This window comes from Procambarus clarkii, chromosome 16 (assembly GCF_040958095.1).
Source record: "Procambarus clarkii isolate CNS0578487 chromosome 16, FALCON_Pclarkii_2.0, whole genome shotgun sequence".
Classification (NCBI taxonomy): Eukaryota; Metazoa; Arthropoda; class Malacostraca; order Decapoda; family Cambaridae; genus Procambarus; species Procambarus clarkii.
This window is the reverse complement of record NC_091165.1, coordinates 28,507,895-28,527,515: the sequence shown is the minus strand read 5'-3', so window position 1 is coordinate 28,527,515 and position 19,621 is coordinate 28,507,895. Positions and strand designations below refer to the sequence as shown.

The 19,621-nt window shown below is 40.4% G+C and overlaps 1 long non-coding RNA gene across 1 annotated transcript in view; it reads right to left on the bottom strand.

The window, feature by feature from the left end:
• The window catches only part of LOC138365194 (uncharacterized), a 209,800-nt gene extending 192,463 nt beyond the window's left edge, over nucleotides 1-17,337 (bottom strand). Inside the window, exon 1 of the long non-coding RNA XR_011228758.1 lies at nucleotides 16,729-17,337. This is a non-coding gene — a long non-coding RNA (uncharacterized lncRNA). The remainder of the gene's footprint in view (nucleotides 1-16,728) is intronic.
• Nucleotides 17,338-19,621: the final 2,284 nt, after the last annotated feature.

The following is a 19,621-nucleotide window of genomic DNA, read 5'->3' as shown; positions in this document are numbered from 1 at the left end:
GATGCAGTAGGTGTTTCTTCCAAAGCTTTTTAGAAATCACAGGTGTTGCCGGACCAGCGAGTCCAGGAGCAAACCTTCTGTCATACTCGATTTCTTAATAAAACGAAAAGATGTCTTTGTATGTTTGTTTTATTACACCTTCAGGTTGGAGAGAGAAGGGAGAGGCAGAGACAGAGAGGGAGAGGCAGAGACAGAGAGGGAGAGGCAGAGACAAAGAGAGGGAGAGACAAACAGAGAGAGGGAAAGAGACAGAGACAGAGAGGGAGAGAGACAGAGACAAACAGAGAGAGGGAGAGAGACAGAGACAAACAGAGAGAGAAAGAGACAGAGACAAACAAAGAGAGGGAGATAGACAGAGACAACCAGACAGAGAGAGGGAGAGAGACAGAGACAACCAGACAGAGAGAGAGGGAGAGAGAGACAGAGAGGTGAACGAACAAATTTCGAGAGCCATGGAAGAATTGACTAGGCGTTAATTGCTAATCCTTAATCGAACGCCTCTTTTCCTCCAGCAATGATTGGATACCAGGTTGTTAAACCCTTGGAGGGTAGTAGTCCAGGAGAAATTAGCAGGTAAGGTTAACCATGAGTTAAGGGAAGGGGGAAAACCTTCAGCCTACTAACAGTCGTCTGTTTCTATATCCACCTGTGTACAAAATGAGAAAATTCTGCTAAATCCCTAAATTGCTTTCCCATGCACATTCCTTCGGTTATTTTGCCTTTTATTCTTTGTCCAACCTGTCCTCCTACAAAGAACGTCGCATTTCGACCGTACGCGTTACATAAAATTAAAAATGGTCGTACTAGAACACGGAAGCAGGTTGGCGAAAGTGGCGTCCTGTCCCGTTTTCTGTTTTGGGTCCTCTGGTAGGTTAGGAGAGGACACTTTACATTGACCGTTTTCTTGATGCTGGGAAACCTTAGGAGGACGGGTTGGTCTCTCTCTCTCTCCCTCTCTCTCTCTCTCTCTCTCTCTCTCTCTCTCTCTCTCTCTCTCTCTCTCTCTCTCTCTCTCTCTCCCCCCCCCTCTCTCTCTCTCTCTCTCATTATCCAACATGTCCCACCCACAATTACAGCCAAGTTACTGCGCTAAGTTTAGAAGTGGGTGGCAGGAACTTCTCAGAATTATCGGAGGAAGGATTATAATCAACCCGACGCCAGACCAACAGCTCAGCCGTGAGTGAGGAGCAGCGGGGAGGAGGAGAGAGGAATGAGTATGACCAGGAAGAGGAGGATGAAGAAGAGAAAAATGAGGGAGCTGAGGAAGAAAAGTAGGTGGAGGATAAGAAGACAAGTACTTAGAGGAGGAGGAAGAGTAAGTGTAGAATGAGAAAGAGTGAGTGTAGAATGAGAAAGAGTGAGTGTAGAATGAGAAAGAGTGAGTGTAGAATGAGAAAGAGTGTAGAATGAGAAAGAGTGTAGAATGAGAAAGAGTGAGTGTAGAATGAGAAAGAGTGAGTGTAGAATGAGAAAGAGTGAGTGTAGAATGAGAAAGAGTGAGTGTAGAATGAGAAAGAGTGAGTGTAGAATGAGAAAGAGTGAGTGTAGAATGAGAAAGAGTGAGTGTAGAATGAGAAAGAGTGAGTGTAGAATGAGAAAGAGTGAGTGTAGAATGAGAAAGAGTGAGTGTAGAATGAGAAAGAGTGAGTGTAGAATGAGAAAGAGTGTAGAAGGAAAAGTAGGTTAAGGAGGAGGAGGAGAGAGTGAAGGTGGAGAAGGATGAGGAGGAGGAGGAGTAAGAGAAGGAAACAGAGGAACAAGTGGAAGAGGGAAAAAAACGGAAACTATGACGAATTGAAAATGAGGAATCCAGAGGGAGAAACGTCAAAGAAAGGAGAGAAAGTGACAAATAATAACAGACCCCAGAAGAAGATGCAGCATCAAGTAGAGGAGAGAAAGAAGCAGGAGAAGAGAGGACGAAAATATAGACAAATGCAAAACAAAACAAACAAAAAAATTCAACTGAATCATTGAGCCTTCAACATAACCTACAAGACTACACACACACACACACACACACACACACACACACACACACACACACACACACACACATAGTGGAGCACCTGGAGCGAAAGAACTTTGTAACACAGCATCAACATGGATTCAGGGATGGCAGGTCCTGCCTCACAGGGTTACTTGAATTCTACGACCAGGCAACAAAATAAGGCAAGAAAGAGAAGGGTGGGCAGACTGCATATTTTTGGATTGTCAGAAAGCCTTTGATACAGTGCCACACAAGAGGCTAGTGAAAAAACTGGAGATGCAGGCTGGAGTGAAAGGGAAGGTACTCCGTTGGATACAGGAGTACCTAAGTAACAGGAGACAACGAGTCAGTGTGAGGGGTGAGGTCTCAGATTGGCGAGACGTTACGAGTGGAGTACCGCAGGGGTCAGTCCTTGGACCTATACTGTTTCTGATATATGTAAATGATCTTCCAGAGAGTATAGAATCGTTTCTCTCAATGTTTGTCGATGATGCAAAAATTATGAGGAGGATTGAAACTGAGGACGATAGTAGGAGGCTACAAGATGACCTAGACAGACTGAGTGAATGGTCCAACAAATGGCTGTTGAAGTTCAAACCGAGTAAATGCAAAGTAATGAAACTAGGCAGTGGAAACAGGAGGCCAAACACAGGATACAGAATAGGAGATGAAGTACTTAATGAAACGAACAGAGAGAAAGATCTAGGAGTTGATATCACACCAAACCTGTCTCCTGAAGCCCACATAAAAAGAATAACGTCTGTGGCACATTGCGAGGCTAACTAACATCAGAACAGCGTTCAGGAACCTGTGTAAGGAATCATTCAGAATCTTGTACACCACATATGTAAGACCAATCCTGGAGTATGCGGCCCCAGCATGGAGCCCGTACCTTGTCAAGCACAAGACGAAGCTGGAAAAAGTCCAAAGTTATGCCACTAGACTAGTCCCAGAACTAAGAGGCATGAGTTACGAGGAAAGGCTGCGGGAAATGCACCTTACGACACTGGAAGACAGAAGAGTAAGGGGAGACATGATCACAAACTACAAAATCCTCAGAGGAATCGACCGGGTAAACAAGGATAAACTATTCAACACTGGTGGGACGCGAACAAGGGGACACAGGTGGAAACTGAGTACCCACATGAGCCACAGAGACGTTAGAAGGAACTTTTTCAGTGTCAGAGTAGTTAACGGATGGAATGCACTAGGCAGTGATGTGGTGGAGGCTGACTCCATACACAGTTTTAAATGTAGATATGATAGAGCCCAGTAGGCTCAGGAATCTGTACACCAGTTGATTGACAGTTGAGAGGCGGGACCAAAGAGCCAAAGCTCAACCCCCGCAAGCACAAATAGGTGAGTATAAATAGGTGAGTACACACACACACACACACACACAGAACGGACGGTTGGAATGGGGGGTTCAAGAGCAAACAGCAAGATCCTGTAGGCTCAAACACTAAATACAAACTCGACTAACCTGCGCTGGAAACAGTCCAGAGATTCCACGTCCATTATATTAGAAACAATTTGTTCCATAACTTAACAACATTGTTTCCAAACCAGTCGTGAACACAGACCAGGATTAAAGTGCTTATACTTTAATACAATACACACAGCATAAATAAATTATACAGTACCTCATTAATACAGTCTCTGAACTTCATAAACATAGCATATTGCACACGAAAATTAACAAACTCACACAAAAATAAGAAATTATAATGAGCTCAACAAATTTGAAATCTGTTCCAGTGTTGATTGGCTCTTTAGAGGTTGTGTAAGACAACCAAATTCACTATAAAACAGAATCAAGATAATTAATATAATCAAATAATCATTTAATATAATTAAATAATCATTTAATATAATTAATCACCCAATATAATTAATAAGTCAGAATAATCGGTCAATATAATTACACAATATAATCAGTCAAGATAATCAGTTAGTATGCATAATCAGACTTAATATAATCAGAATCTATACCGAGTCTGATTATATGGATTCAGACTGATTTTGACCATTAATAATAATAATAATAATATGGCATCCTGCCCCAGGGTACCATCCCCCCCCCCCAACAGTTGCCTAACTCCCGGGTACCTATTTCACTACTAGGTGAACAGAGGCATCAGGTGAAAGGCAACGTGCCCAAACACCTTCGTCCTGCTCGGAGACTGATTGATCCCAGGTCTCTCAGGTGTTCTCCTCGCTTAGATGTGCTCGCCCGGGGGTTGAGCTTCGGCTCTTTGGTCCCGCCTCTCAACTGCCAATCAACTAGTGTACAGATTTCTTGGTCTATTAGGCTCTTATCATATGAAACTGTGTATGGAGCAGAGGACCGAAGACCACTGCGCTACGGGGACCCCATATGGGTGCATATGGGTTCCATAGATACATCTGTCACATTGGTTACATAATAATATACAGATAACAGTTTGGATGAACTAGTTTCAGAGTCACGCGTTCGAGCGATTTTTTCTCTATGAGAGAAAATGAATGATGCTTTAACAGTAACTAATCTATATTTGCTTCGCTATTTATCTGTTCATATTTTCACATCTGTATAATAATAATAATAAAGTTTAATGTGTTTGGTGAATGCAAATAAATTTTGAGTTATGACAATTTATATTAAATTAATAATTCTGAATTATTAGAACAAAGGAAACTGAAAAAAAGGTCTGGTTTGAACATGCGAGACATATTAAGGACTGCCAGTGCCAGTTAAGGTCTGCCAGAGTGCCACATATCCAAGTTATACCCAATCAGACTCACTCCTGTGTATCTAGCCTACGATAGAAACAAGCCCAAGTCTATTATGTTACCCGGTAATTTGTCAACAAAAAAATCAACAACCCTATTTCCAATATTCACACAAGTTTCTTCCCCGAATCTAAACTTATCCAATTTGAATCCATTTTTCCGTTTTCTGTTTTGCTATGATATATTTAACACATTATTAATGTCTCCTGTGTTATACCCTTTCATATATTTGTATATTGACCAGACCACACACTAGAAATTGAAGGGCGACGACGTTTCGGTCGCCCGAAATATTATATATATATATATATATATATATATATATATATATATATATATATATATATATATATATATATATATATATATATATATATATATATATATATATATAATATAGGTCCTCATTGTTAATATAAGTATGAACAAAACTAGAGGATGGGCTGTATATATACACACAGAGAAATGGCATACAACTGTCGGGTGTATACATTCTTGATATTTCCAGAAAGAATAAAACACGAAAACTATTTGGCCACGCGTAATTTTCGGTGAAACTTGATGAAAGTATTCACTCAAGGGTAGTTGAGTCAGTCAGATACGCAGTAGCCTTATATGAGTTTGCCCTCTAGTCTGTCATTTTCTGTGTTACATCTCTCTCTTGTAAAGTCAACCTACGATAAAATGAGAATTGCTTAGCTAAATGAATTGTGGGGTTCAGTCCCTGAGCCCATTATGTGCCTCTGTAACCCTTTCCACTACCGCCCACAAGATGGGTATGGGGTGCATAATAAATGAACTAAACTAAAACTAAACTAAATTAATAATAATAATAATAATAATAATAATAATAATAATAATAATAATAATAATAATAATAATAATTCGGGTAAAAGTACATACATACAAAATGAGTTACAAATAGATTGTTGGATTTCTAGATAGAACTAGATAGATACACACAGAGTTCGGGCAATGTGGCAGGGGAAAAGGAAAAAAGAATTAGAGCATAAAAGAACGAAAATAAAAAAAAATTGAAGGAAGAAAGTAAGGAAGAGGAAGCAGGGAGGTATATGATGAGAAAGAGAAGCATGGGATAAGAAAAAAAAACTAGACAAACATTTTCTATATCTTGCACTTGTATTTCTTCTACTGGACCCCAAGCTTGCATTTGATGAAAATAAAAGAAGCGTGTTCTATTTTGTTTTCATAAATTTAACACATTATTAATGTCTCCTGTGTTATACCCTTTCATATATTTGTACCCTGGTTATATATATATATAACATAGTTAAGGACTACAACTATAGTTTCTCCCCTGGTTTTATATAACCAGGGTAGAAGGTAGGCATGAATGATAAGAAGTTTGAGCGTAGGTAGACACGGACCCAACATTAGATCTTATGTCGGGAGTAGTAGACGCTGCAATCATTGAAGGGCAAGTTTAGCAACTTGTGTCAACGAGGAGAAATTCTGCCTCTGGGGGTCAGCGAAGACGCTTCTTGTATTAGAAAAGGCGCCCGAAATGCCTCCTTCCGCGAGGAAAGAAAATACCACCTTAGAGGCCAGCAGGAAAGGATGTGCCACGACACTGTTCTTCTCAACAGCAATAAACACCACAGCAGCAGTCAACATATATATATCAAAAACTCATTTTAATAATTAGTAGTAGAAAACGACGAAGTGGAGGGATGATAAAGGGGGGTGGAGGGGGATAATTGGAGAGGAATAAGAATGATGATAAAGGGGGTGGATGGGAGAATAGCAACTATAGGAGAGGACACAGCTAGACACAACCTAACCCGAGCGTGAAGGTCAGGGTCAAGACAAGGTCACACCACCACAGAGGAGGCGAGTCCAACACGCAGTGAGAGCACCACATAACGTAGCCACTCAGCTTGCTTGCTATTGGTGCCTGCACGGTGCACGCCCACGGTACACACCCACGGTACATACGCACGGTACACACCCACGGTACATACGCACGGTACACACCCACGGTACATACGCACGGTACACACCCACGGTACATACGCACGGTACACACCCACGGTACATACGCACGGTACACACCCACGGTACATACGCACGGTACACACCCACGGTACATACGCACGGTACACACCCACGGTGCACGCCCACGGTACACACCCACGGTGCACGCCAACGGTACACACCCACGGGGGAGTTTGTCTCTGTCCACCCTGCCAATTCCCCCTGAGAATTTTGAAGGTGGTTATCATGTCTCCCCTCACTCCCATCCACGCGCACCCCAGGATGCAGCCCGAATTACCTCTACAACTCCCACGTACCTATTTACTGCTAGGCGAACAGAAGCACCAGGTGAAAGAAACTCATTTGTTTGCCCATTCATTGATGGCGTGAGCGAGAATCGAACCCCCTGATGGCCCTTTGGACTATATATGTATTGTGTACTCACCTAGTTGTGCTTGCAGGGGGGGGTTGAGCTCTGGCTCTTTGGTCCCGCCTCTCAACTATCAATCAACTGGTGTGTACAGATCCAGATGTGTGTGTGTGTGTGTGTGTGTGTGTGTACACAATGGCTAGCTCTCAGAAGCTGTGTGTGTGTGTGTTGGGTGTTACACAGAGGGGGGAAGAAGAGGGGAAGGAGGGGAATGGGAGGATTGGGGGTGAGGATGGGGGGTGAGGGTTGGGGGGGGGGCTAGAGGCAAGTCGCAATCTTTCCCCCCGGATACAAGAGCCGTTGGTTTCTGCTTGTACTGGATGTCTCACCTCGCCCCAACCCCTCCCCCACCCACCCCCGTGTCTCTCTGACACACACATTCTCTCTCTCTCTCTCTCTCTCTCTCTCTCTCTCTCTCTCTCTCTCTCTCTCTCTCTCTCTCTCTCTCTCTCTCTCTCTCTCTCTCTCTCGTATTGTCTCATTATCTCTTTCTCACTCACTCTCTCTCATATCTTCTCTCCACCCACACTTTTTACTTACTACAGGATAGCAACCCAGTACACAGCAGGATAGCAACCCAGGGCACAGCAGGATAGCAACCCAGGGCACAGCAGGATAGCAACCCAGGGCACAGCAGGATAGCAACCCAGTACACAGCAGGATAGCAACCCAGGGCACAGCAGGATAGCAACCCAGTACACAGCAGGATAGCAACCCAGGGCACAGCAGGATAGCAACCCAGGGCACAGCAGGATAGCAACCCAGGGCACAGCAGGATAGCAACCCAGTACACAGCAGGATAGCAACCCAGTACACAGCAGGATAGCAACCCAGTACACAGCAGGATAGCAACCCAGTACACAGCAGGATAGCAACCCAGTACACAGCAGGATAGCAACCCAGGGCACAGCAGGATATCAACCCAGCATGGTAGTTTAAAAATGTCCTGGAGCGGAAGTGCTCACTGCTAAATTTCTTACTTTTAATATATATATATATATATATATATATATATATATATATATATATATATATATATATATATATATATAATTATATATATTGGACGTGTAAACAATTGCTTACAAGTTCATCACTTCACTAATGATATACTAACAACCAAAAATCGATAAACATGTACTGGTACTTTGATGAATAATGACTCTCTACAGGACCAATTTATTTATAGAGCTGAGAACACTGACTAATTTGTACCAGGGTTAAAATAAAAGTTAATGTGCGTGTTTAAAACGGAGCGTCCTAAGTGTGTCAATACTTGTCTTAGCCATTTAGACCTTCTGTTGAACAAAAGTTGATGAATAAATGAACTTAAAATTATCATCATGTTGATAATAAAACATATTTTCATTATCATTAGTTCAATTCAATCTTGTCACTAATTTTTCTTGTGTGTGTGTGTACTCACCTAGTTGTGCTTGCGGGGGTTGAGCTCTGGCTCTTTGGTCCCGCCTCTCAACTGTCAATCAACTGGTGTACAGATCCCTGAGCCTACTGGGCTTTATCATACTTATATTTGAAACTGTGTATGGAGTCAGCCTCCACCACATCACTTCCTAGTGCATTCCATTTGTTAACTACTCTGACACTGAAAAATTCTTTCTAATGTCTCTGTGGCTCATCTGGGTACTAATTTTCCACCTGTGTCCCCTTGTTCGTGTTCCACCCGTGCTAAAGAGTTTGTTTTTGTCCACCCTGTCAATTCCCCTGAGAATTTTGTAGGTGGTTATCATGTCTCCCCTTACTCTTCTGTTTTCAAGAGATGTGAGGTTCAGCTCTCTTAGCCTTTCCTCGTAGCTCGTACCTCTCAGTTTCGAAACCAGTCTGGTGGCATACCTCTGAATCTTCTCTAGCTTCGTCTTGTGTTTAACTAGGTATGGACTCCAGGCTGGAGCTGCATACTCCAGGATTGATCTTACATAAGTGGTATACAGGGTAATGAACGATTCCTTACACAAGTTTCTAAAGGTAATTCTTATGTTGGCCAGTCTAGCATATGCCGCTGATGATATCCTTTTGATGTGGGCCTCTGGAGTGTGTGTGTGTGTGTGTGAGTGTGTGTTCACCTAATTATGTTTGTGGAGGTTGAGTTCTGCTCTTTCGGCTCGCCTCTCAACTGTCAATCAACTTTTTTCACACACACACACACACACATTGTAGTTAGTGACAGTTGATTGACAGTTGAGAGGCGGGCCGAAAGAACAGAGCTCAACCCCCGCAAGCACAACTAGGTGAATACACACACACAGAAAGCAACCCGTAACAGCTGTCAAACTCCCAAGTACCTATTTACTGCTAGGTTAACAGGAGCATGAGGGTGAAAGAAACTGCCCATTTGTTTCCGCCATCGCCGGAAATCGATCCCCTTGGATTACGAATCCGGAGCGTTGTCCACTCAGCTACCAGACCCCTGTGTGTGTAAATAAAACTGAACAAAATAATATTTTAAGATACCTGTAGACCAGACCACACACTAGAAGGTGAAGGGACGACGACGTTTCGGTCCGTCCTGGACCATTATCAAGTCGATTGTGCTATCTTTAAGATACTTCACTTGTCACCCACTAATACAATTACCTATGTCTTGAGTATCGTTCGAAATCGAATTATCTACCCCTTACAATAACCCCAATACCAGCAAACACACTCAAGCGTTATTTGTAGCCTTTCTGCGCTGTAAGAACGTAGGTTACGTTGTGTTTATTGGGATATCCAGACCGAATCCTAACCGAACTCGCTCGTGCGTCTGCAAGCTGCTGTGAAGAAGGTAGAGCATGAGGCTTCGACCAAAATCAACCAGCACGCCAAGGTATCATCCCTCTTCCTGTGGAATTGCACTCTCCCTTGACCCACTGACATACCAACACACCCTGTATAAATAATTAACAAAAACAAACCTTGTTAAGTTTGAGGGCTGCATGTAGGCTTATTCATCATGCAGAAGGGTTGGGTATAGAGCAACACTAGCACGATAACAATCGCACACGCACACACACACACGCACACGCACACAAACTAGGAACACAGCGTGCTTTCAAGTTCAAGGGCTTCGCGAGGTACACAAGGCCCTGGGTGCGGGCAGTCTCGTAGTGGCTACAATAGGAAGTGCATGTACATTATTTACTTCCTACCCAACTCTCTACGCTACAGCATACTTATTTGCCTAATTTTTCTTTTCCATCCACAACCTACGTCCGCCTTCTGTTCTGTCCACTACCCTCACCCTCATCCCCCATTCATACTACATATTCCCAATTCGGTGTCCCCCTTTTCATAGTCCTAACTGTCCTTGCGTGGTTCCTCTCCCTCCTTGTCGACTTTCCAGTTAATACGTTTCCTGTTAATACGCCATAGGATCAACGGCACATTATCCTCTTCACCCCATGTGCCTGCCTATCTTAGGGCTGTGATATGCAGTGCTCTCATTCCCACCGGTATCTTAGCATTTCCATCGATATCAGAGCAACTTTAGATAGCCTCGTAAATACGTCAGTTTCCCGCCCTGACCCACATTGCATTCGAGGTGATGGCAATGCGAAAAAAACAACTGAGTTATGATACACGTGAGTTTACACACAGGGTCACCAGCGCTGCATGTGAAAGGGTTGACCAACACGGCTGCTGAACGAGGACATGGAACAAGGTGAAGGTCCTTGGTCCATTGTTTGCGGTCGAATAATGGAGACGGGTGTTTGTGATCGGGTACTGGGGACTGGAGGTCGTGGTCGGGTATTGGAGATCGGTAACTGCGGTTGGGCAATGGTGACTCTAGATCGGACTAGCCTAGCACAAGAGTTTCAATTCATTCGTTGAGTCTCTCAACCGTAAATCAATTGTACAATTTTTCGAACCTATTCGTCTTTATTACAAACGTAATTTATAAGAGTGCCCCACCCAATTATGAGAGTACACACCAAAAGGGCGAGTACCCTACGAATTACATTTTATAACCATTGAGAAGGAACTAAGAACACTTAACATGGTAACCGTAAGAAAAGTTTCTTTCTATACACGTTTGTCTTTAAACCATTATTCAAACAATTAATACTAATATCGAGCAATATTCACAATTACAGAAGGGGAAAATTATGTTGTTTCAAGTATTGGGTTAAGCTAAAACATACTGCAAGACGTTCTTGTAATTAGGTTTACTAGGCTTAATACATGATAATCATTACCACAAATGTAATCGTGATAACAGCAAGTCAGACAAAAACGGGATAGGAAATTATGAGAAAACGCGAAGCTATGGCTCGTTATAGCATACGGAACGGATACGAGGACTGGATAGGAAGGAGTTGGGATATGGGGAATGGAGTGAAGGAACGATGCCCAACCACTTGGTCTATCTGGCGCCAGATTCACGAAGCAGTTACGCAAGTACTGACGAATGTGAAGATCTTTCCTCAATCTTTGACGGCTTTGTTTATCTCCGAAGCACCAGGAGGCTGTTTATAACAATAACAACAGTTGATTGGGAAGTTTTCATGCTTGTAAAGTGTTAAATAAATGTAACCAAAGCCGTCAAAGATTGAGGAAAGATGTACACGTTCGTAAGTACTTGCGTAACTGCTTCGTGAATCTGGCCCCCTGGGCTCGACCGTCGACCTTGCAAGAAGCGAGGGCTTCTCTCTGAAGCATCAACAATCATTATCAGCCTACTTCAACATCTCAAAGAATATTTGTAAGACAATGTAATTTATCGATACAAAATAACTAAACAATATTTGAAATATATCTTTACATTTATTGACAAAGAAAACTAATCTTTCACAAAATACTTATTACTGATGAACTTAGAATAAATGACAAAAACATAACAATTACAATTAAATGTCACTGATAAGTAACATGCAAGGAAAAAACCTAAATACTTTAATATATATATATATATATATATATATATATATATATATATATATATATATATATATATATATATATATATATATATATATATATATATATATACATATATATAATATATATATAATATATATATAATATATATATAATATATATATATATATATATAATATATATATATATAATATATATATATAATATATATATATATAATATATATATATAATATATATATATATTATATATATAATATATATATATATATTATATATATATTATATATATATTATATAATATATTATATATATATAATATATATATATAATATATATATATAATATATATATAATATATATATATATAATATATATATAATATATATATAATATATATATAATATATATATAATATATATAAATATATATATATATATATATAATATAATATATATAATATATATATAATATATATATATATAATATATATATAATATATATAATATATATATAATATATACATATAATATATATATATAATATATATATAATATATATATAATATATATATAATATATATATAATATATATATAATATATATATAATATATATATATATATATATATATATATATATATCGGGTCTAACGCCATTGAGGAGATCCTCGACAAGAAAATCGCAGACCTTAGGAGGATGGAAGACAGAATAGGTGACATCGATGCCCACGATGCTTTTTATCTCCTCACCAAATGCCTATCCCTTCCGAGGCTAACCTACTTTCTGAGGTGCGCCCCATCTTACAACAACCCAAAGCTTGACGAGTATGACCTCCTACTGAAGACCATGCTGGAAAAAGTTGTTAACCTCTCTCTCAACGAATGCCAGTGGAAACAAGCCACTCTTCCTGTCAGGCTCGGTGGCTTGGGTGTCCGCACCGCCACCCAAATTGCAGTCCCAGCCTTCCTGTCTTCCTCCTCAGCATCAGATGACCTGGTTAAGGAAATTCTACCTGACACCCTGAGTGATGTAGCGGGGATACAGGACCCCCACTACACGGAATGTGACACGAAATGGGGTGCCATGACAGACCCAGCACTCAGACCAGCCATGCCGAAAGCCAAGAAACAATCCAGTTGGGACAGCCCCATTGTAGACAAAGAAGCCACAGCTTTGCTGGAGGCAGCAACAACCCCCAGTGATCGTGCACGCCTCACAGCTGTGCAGGCTCCCCATGCAGGGGACTTCCTTCTGGCAGTCCCTATGTCTGCGACAGGCACACGTCTTGATCCGCAGGAGCTCCGTATTGCAGTCGCTCTCCGCCTTGCTGCCCCTATCCACACTGTTCACAGGTGTATTTGCGGCGAGGCAGATGCTGACGAATATGGATTGCATGGCCTGCACTGTGGAAAATCGGGTGGTTGGCACACTAGACACGACGAAGTCAACGACATCATTAAAAGAAGCCTTGCCTCTGCTCAGTGTCCAGCGGAGAGAGAGCCCCGCAACCTACTGAACCGTGACTCTGTTAGCTTCGCCGGCCGACCAGACGGAATCACACTGCGTCCGTGGAAGGGTGGCAGGCAGTTAGCATGGGACTATACTTGCGTATCCACCCTGGCAACGACATACATCACCCTCTCTGCCGGCACGGCAGGAGCCGCAGCGACACACAGAGAAAAACAAAAGTCAGTCAAGTACAGGCAATTAGATCAAAGGTACAATTTCGTTCCAATAGGGTCTGAGACCCTAGGCCCATGGGGTGAGAGTGCAAGAAGGTTTCTTAAGGATCTTGGTTCCAAGCTCATTGACACCACAAGAGACCCTAGAGCAGCAAGTTTTCTCTTTCAGCGCCTCAGTGTCGCGATCCAGAGGGGAAATGCCCGCTGCATCCTCGGTTCCTGCCCGGCGTCGGAGGAGTTCGAGGAAATCTACAGCCTCTAGGAAGCGAACTTTTTCTTGTGTCCTCTTAATGTTCATTTTTTGTATAAAATCAGATATGTAACTGTATAACCTTGCATAATAAAGTGTACATCATAATAAAAAAAAAAAGGGGGTGGTAGGAGAAGTGAACACTCTTTCGTATTCAGAGTTAAATGTCAAGTTTTTCCCTGAGTGCTCTGTGTTCCCTTCTCTGAGGCTGTGGGTCCCTATAATTACACCAGTGGTGGTACCCCCCTATATATATATATATATATATATATATATATATATATATATATATATATATATATATATATATACAGTATATATTTATAAAAGCGAGGGTGAACTTGCATATATTTTATCTCTGCTTATTGAAATGTGTGACATTTTAAAATTATAAATGGACCCCTCAAAATATACACTAACGTTCCTTTCGGTAGAAAACTCAACCGGCAGCCAATCATATCTCCGGACTGGGGCCACGCCCCCCATGACATCAGAGTACGTGAGGGAAGTCAAGGTCAGAAAAATGACGCCGCCCGTCACATAATCAACTCATACACAACACTGTCCACAACTTTACATAAACAAGAGCCGCCTTGCGCTGGCAGGGAGTAACATTATATGCGTGTCAGTGGCTGTGTAAGAATGTTAGCATGTGTTATTTCCATGCTAGCATTGGTGCATGGGCTATTTGTTACTGTATTGTGCTTCAAAAAAAAATATTTCAGAAATTCCCGATGAAATTCAGATTGCAAATGAAGCTTGTGATATTAATATAATTCAGTCACTAGTTTAACTATAGGGAAAGCTAACAAGCTAATAAGGGGCTCAATAAAGAAGGCCTAGCCAATTAGATTACAAGGCCTAGCCCAGGCCCAAACAAACTAGGCCTGGGGAAGTAATTATCAAAGGAAGGCACTAAGCCGGGAAGACAAAAAAATTGGCTTAGCCAAAAGCGTCAAACAAATAAGTTTTGCGAAGACAAATGACTATTCTCTAAAACTGATACTCCAACAGACAACGACATCCTATGATATAATGGTTAAATCATTAAACATTTTCTTTACCTACGCAATTAGCATTTTGAGACAGATTTGTTAAATAAAGTTAATTTTTTAGAGATAGTAAAAAAAAGTGCACACCAATCATATGTTAAAAGTAAAAAAAAAATCCCCTCCCTCCCTCCCTCTTGCTTTTTGTTGATAAAGCAAAAATACACATAAGGTTGATTAATCCCCCAACAAAGTTAACTTTTATATAGATACATACATGCGACTAACCACAAGCGATAGTTCGAATGGACTGAACATTATGGAAAACAGGTGTGGCACCTGTTTACCAATTACCCAAAAAATATTAATTTATTAAGTAATTGGTAAAGAACCTTGTATAAATAACATCACGAGCAAGAAGGCATCTGTATTATTTTCAACTTAACTGTAGTGACACCATAATTCTGTTTTTATATTTTTTGAAATCATAAAGCCCAGCAAATGTTCTTAAAACAAGTTAGGGTAGGTGAGGTAAGGTAGATTATTAACGTTAGGTTAAATTGGTAAGGTTAAATTATGCTAAATTAGGCGAGGTTAGAGGTAGGCAAAGGCTAGGTTCAAGTAAGATTAGGTTAGACGGGTTAGGTTATGCTAGGCAAGCTGACATGAGATAAGGTGAGATTAGTTAAGACCAGATAAGGTGCAATTAGTTGAGAGTAGGTTCAGGTAAGGTTAGTTTTGGCATTTGTAAAGCGCGCGCTGCTGACAACACCAATAAAATTAATTGAAGTAGTCATACTAATGATACTATGAACCCAATGTTAATTAACGCGTTGCTTTATGTATGAATGTACCTTTGTGAGGGTTAACAAATTTAAGACTAGCTTATGAATTACAGAAATATCTAATTTCCCTTTAAAAATCAGTCGACATATGCAAAATCGGTAATAAATATTGTCGCATATAGAGTCATGGTTTAACAGCATTTTGTAAATTGATGAAGAAGTTGCAGCATTAACATTTGACAGACTTTGTTACTAAGTTTGTCACGGGAGGCTAGCGAAGCTTATGAGAAAATATTAAGGTTGTGCAATAGAAGAGAACAAGCACAGACTCACCAGGCTCACGCACTACACAAACATGACTGAGCTAAAAGTACCTCACCCAAAACATTACATGACTTAAGGAAGCTGAGTCAGAGGCTACTACGTAATTCAATATTTGTAACTAAACTACCAGTGTATCACGTTCATTACCTCAGCTTTCCTTGTATCACTATTTCATTCTTCAAACATTACCAATGATAGTCTATATAGTGACGGTGGGGGGAATATGGAAACAAAAATGGACAATGCCACTCAAAAACATCTACATCTTGTACTACTGGTGGTTTGAAGGGCACTATAAACAAGGCATCAAGCAAACGAAAACTTAGCAAGCCTCAAATAGGGTTATTATAGGTTATCCTAGGTCTAGTATACGCAATCTTGGGCATAATGTAGTGAAGGTTAGGTTGGTTGTCGCCTTCTAACCAATTATATAGTTGAGTATAGTTACCAAACTGCGTGTTGGGGGGGGGGGGGAACAGGCACCAGTACCCAGTCACTTGCGTCGCAATACAGTGCTATATATGTCCTATACACATGTCCTTCATATAATTCTCAACTCAGCTCAATATAATATTGAGCATCTATAAGCTATATGGTCTTAAAAAGTAAAATGTGATCATTTATATTTTACTGTACCTTTTGACGAGTAGATTCTCTTCATTGTTCCAGTTTATGAGCGTCCTGCTTCTCCTGGATAGCTCTTAACATTTCTCTAAACAGTGATTGCTAGTCATGAGCTCATTTTCTTTTTTTTAACAGAGACATAAACACAATAGCCAGAGCCTTCAGCTCGCCATAGTCTCAATGCCTCGTTAGTTTCGACTTTTAGTTCTGTCGTGGGTTTACACTTCCGTTCCGGCACACAGTTTAGCGTCATGAAATATAACTATACATTCAAGAACTCGCGAGGAAGCACTTGCCGGTGACGCCACGGACTCACAAGAGACACTATACGACGCTGCCCGCCGGGAGAAATGAGCAAGACTCTCCGGTATTCTTGACAGCCCAACTATGTCTTGGAACAAGGGGTTTAGTGTCGGGCTTACGGCCAATCACCTGCGGGAGGACAGTTAACACCACCGCAACAAGAGCTTACTCATCAACCGGCAAGTATACATGAAGTCCTGAACATAGTATACACAGCAAAAAGTAAACTGAGTGTGTGTATACAGGTATACAAGGAGGAGAGGTACACCTTCCAGCTGTGTATACCCAGTGAGGCACCGGAATGGAAGCGTCCACTCAAGCGCATTCGTAAATACGTTCGCACTGTGTAAACAAAATCCTTATCTACCTTATAAATGTAATAATATTTGCTATATATATATTACAGTTTGTTGTGAATAATTAGGTCAAAATTAAGTTAGTTGATTTGGTTCAATTTGCAATTGTTTTGGTAGAATGCCATTCAAACATGGGCAAAGCGGAACAATTCGAGTCTCTGATTAGCATTGAATCGTATGAAAAGTGTTCTGCATTCCTGTTAAACTGGTTAAATAAATGCTTAGGATAGCCTAAGGAGTAATAAAACACTATCGAATGTTTTATTTAAACTTTTTATCGAATGATTAGCTTTTCAATGAGGAGAAAATAATTGCAAAATCTTACATTTTTCTGCAATTTAACATGAATAGTAGGTACATCCTTACCTACTACTCAGAGTACATTCTTACTCACACCCTTATGAACGACAAGTTCTTGGCAGAAGGATAATGAAGTTCAGTAGTGACGGTTGTACGTATGTATACCCTCTGAAGGTATGTATACCTCTTGTAAGATGTGGATACCACTTGCAAAGTATGAATACCACTTGTAAGGTATGGAAACCACTTGTAATGTATGGCTGCTATTTGTAAGGTATGGATACCACTTGTATGGAATGGACACCACTTGCAATGTATGTATACCACTTTCAAGGTATGAATACCACTTGTAAGGTATGGATACCACTTGCAAAGTATGGATACTACTTGTAATGAATGTATACCATTTGTAAGGTATGGCTACCACTTGTAAGGTATGGATACCACTTGTAATATATGTATAAAACTTGCAAGGTGTGAATACCACTTGTAAGGTATGGCTACCACTTGTAAGGTATGGATACCACTTGTAATGCATGTATAAAACTTGCAAGGTGTGAATACCACTTGTAAGGTATGGCTACCATTTGTAAGGTATGGATACCACTTGTAATGTATATACACCACTTGCAAACTATTTATATCGTGTCGGCCACTGAGGCTTTAATGTATATAATTCAGGATGCTTAAGAAACCCTTCCAGGGCAATATAACCATTCCCAAAGTTGGGTGGGATAATCCTGTATGCCTAGAATAGCCTAACACATTCCGCATCTCAAACTGTCTATACTCTATATAGCATCCTAGAGGAAGCACATAGCAGCCCTCCTACAAAATATAAACATTCTGGTGTATGCCTTAACCCTGAAAGACATTAAATTCGTCTTCTCCTCCCTCTCAGACCTCTTGTATTGTGGGACACTATTTCTAGAATAGCCTTAATCCTGGACCAAGAAGCAAGATTTGCTACATATTGTTAACCAGACCACACACTAGAAGGTGAAGGGACGACGACGTTTCGGTCTGTCCTGGACCATTCTCAAGTCGATTGTCGATTTGCTACATATATCTGTGATATATGACACACAGTAATATATTTGTTTAAATCTAGAATATATGGGAGTCAAGATATATTTAAACAAAAGGAATATGAATATAGAGCCTTTATTGTGTTGAGGCCCAATTGGGCAGTCGCGTGAGGGAAGGCAGGCGCGGTGCATCAGGTACATAGTAATTGGATTTGGGACTCAACTACCTCACACATGATAAGTTCAGATATTTGTAGCTGACATTTACAGTTCCCAGTGAAATTTTTTACTAATATATCCAAGTTTGGGATCCAAGTTGATCCCAATGCATTTGAAATGTGACGCCAGATAGTTGGTATAGTTCGAAGTTGATCCCAAAACACTTGAAAGGTGACGTCAGATAGTTGTTGAACACCTCAATCAATCAAGTGATTGATGACCCCCAAATAGACAAATGTGGCAGGTAGTTGATGACCCCAGGTACAAATGGTTATAACTTTTTTAAGTTGGTGATGACCCTGTCTTAAGTTGATCCCGGGTATATAAGGGAATATCCAAAGTATACCTTAAACCCGGATACATTAATTTGCACATACGAGAAAATCCAAAAAGTAAACTAAGTATACATGTAATTCTTAATTATTGCACTTTGGTATCTAAAGATTTGAATCACGTGATAGGCTACAATTATTTTCAACTGGCATAATAAATAGATTATATATATATTAACTGCTCAGATTATACATAACATAATTACATAATGAGAACAATTTACAAATTAAAGATGTTAAAGATATGTAGAACTAATCACATAATTGGCACAAGGGAAGTATTTGTTAATTAAGAGATGCACCATCCTACTTCGCTAACAAAAGAGTAGTGTCTAGGATCCAGATATTATTGGACGTCAAGTGCATT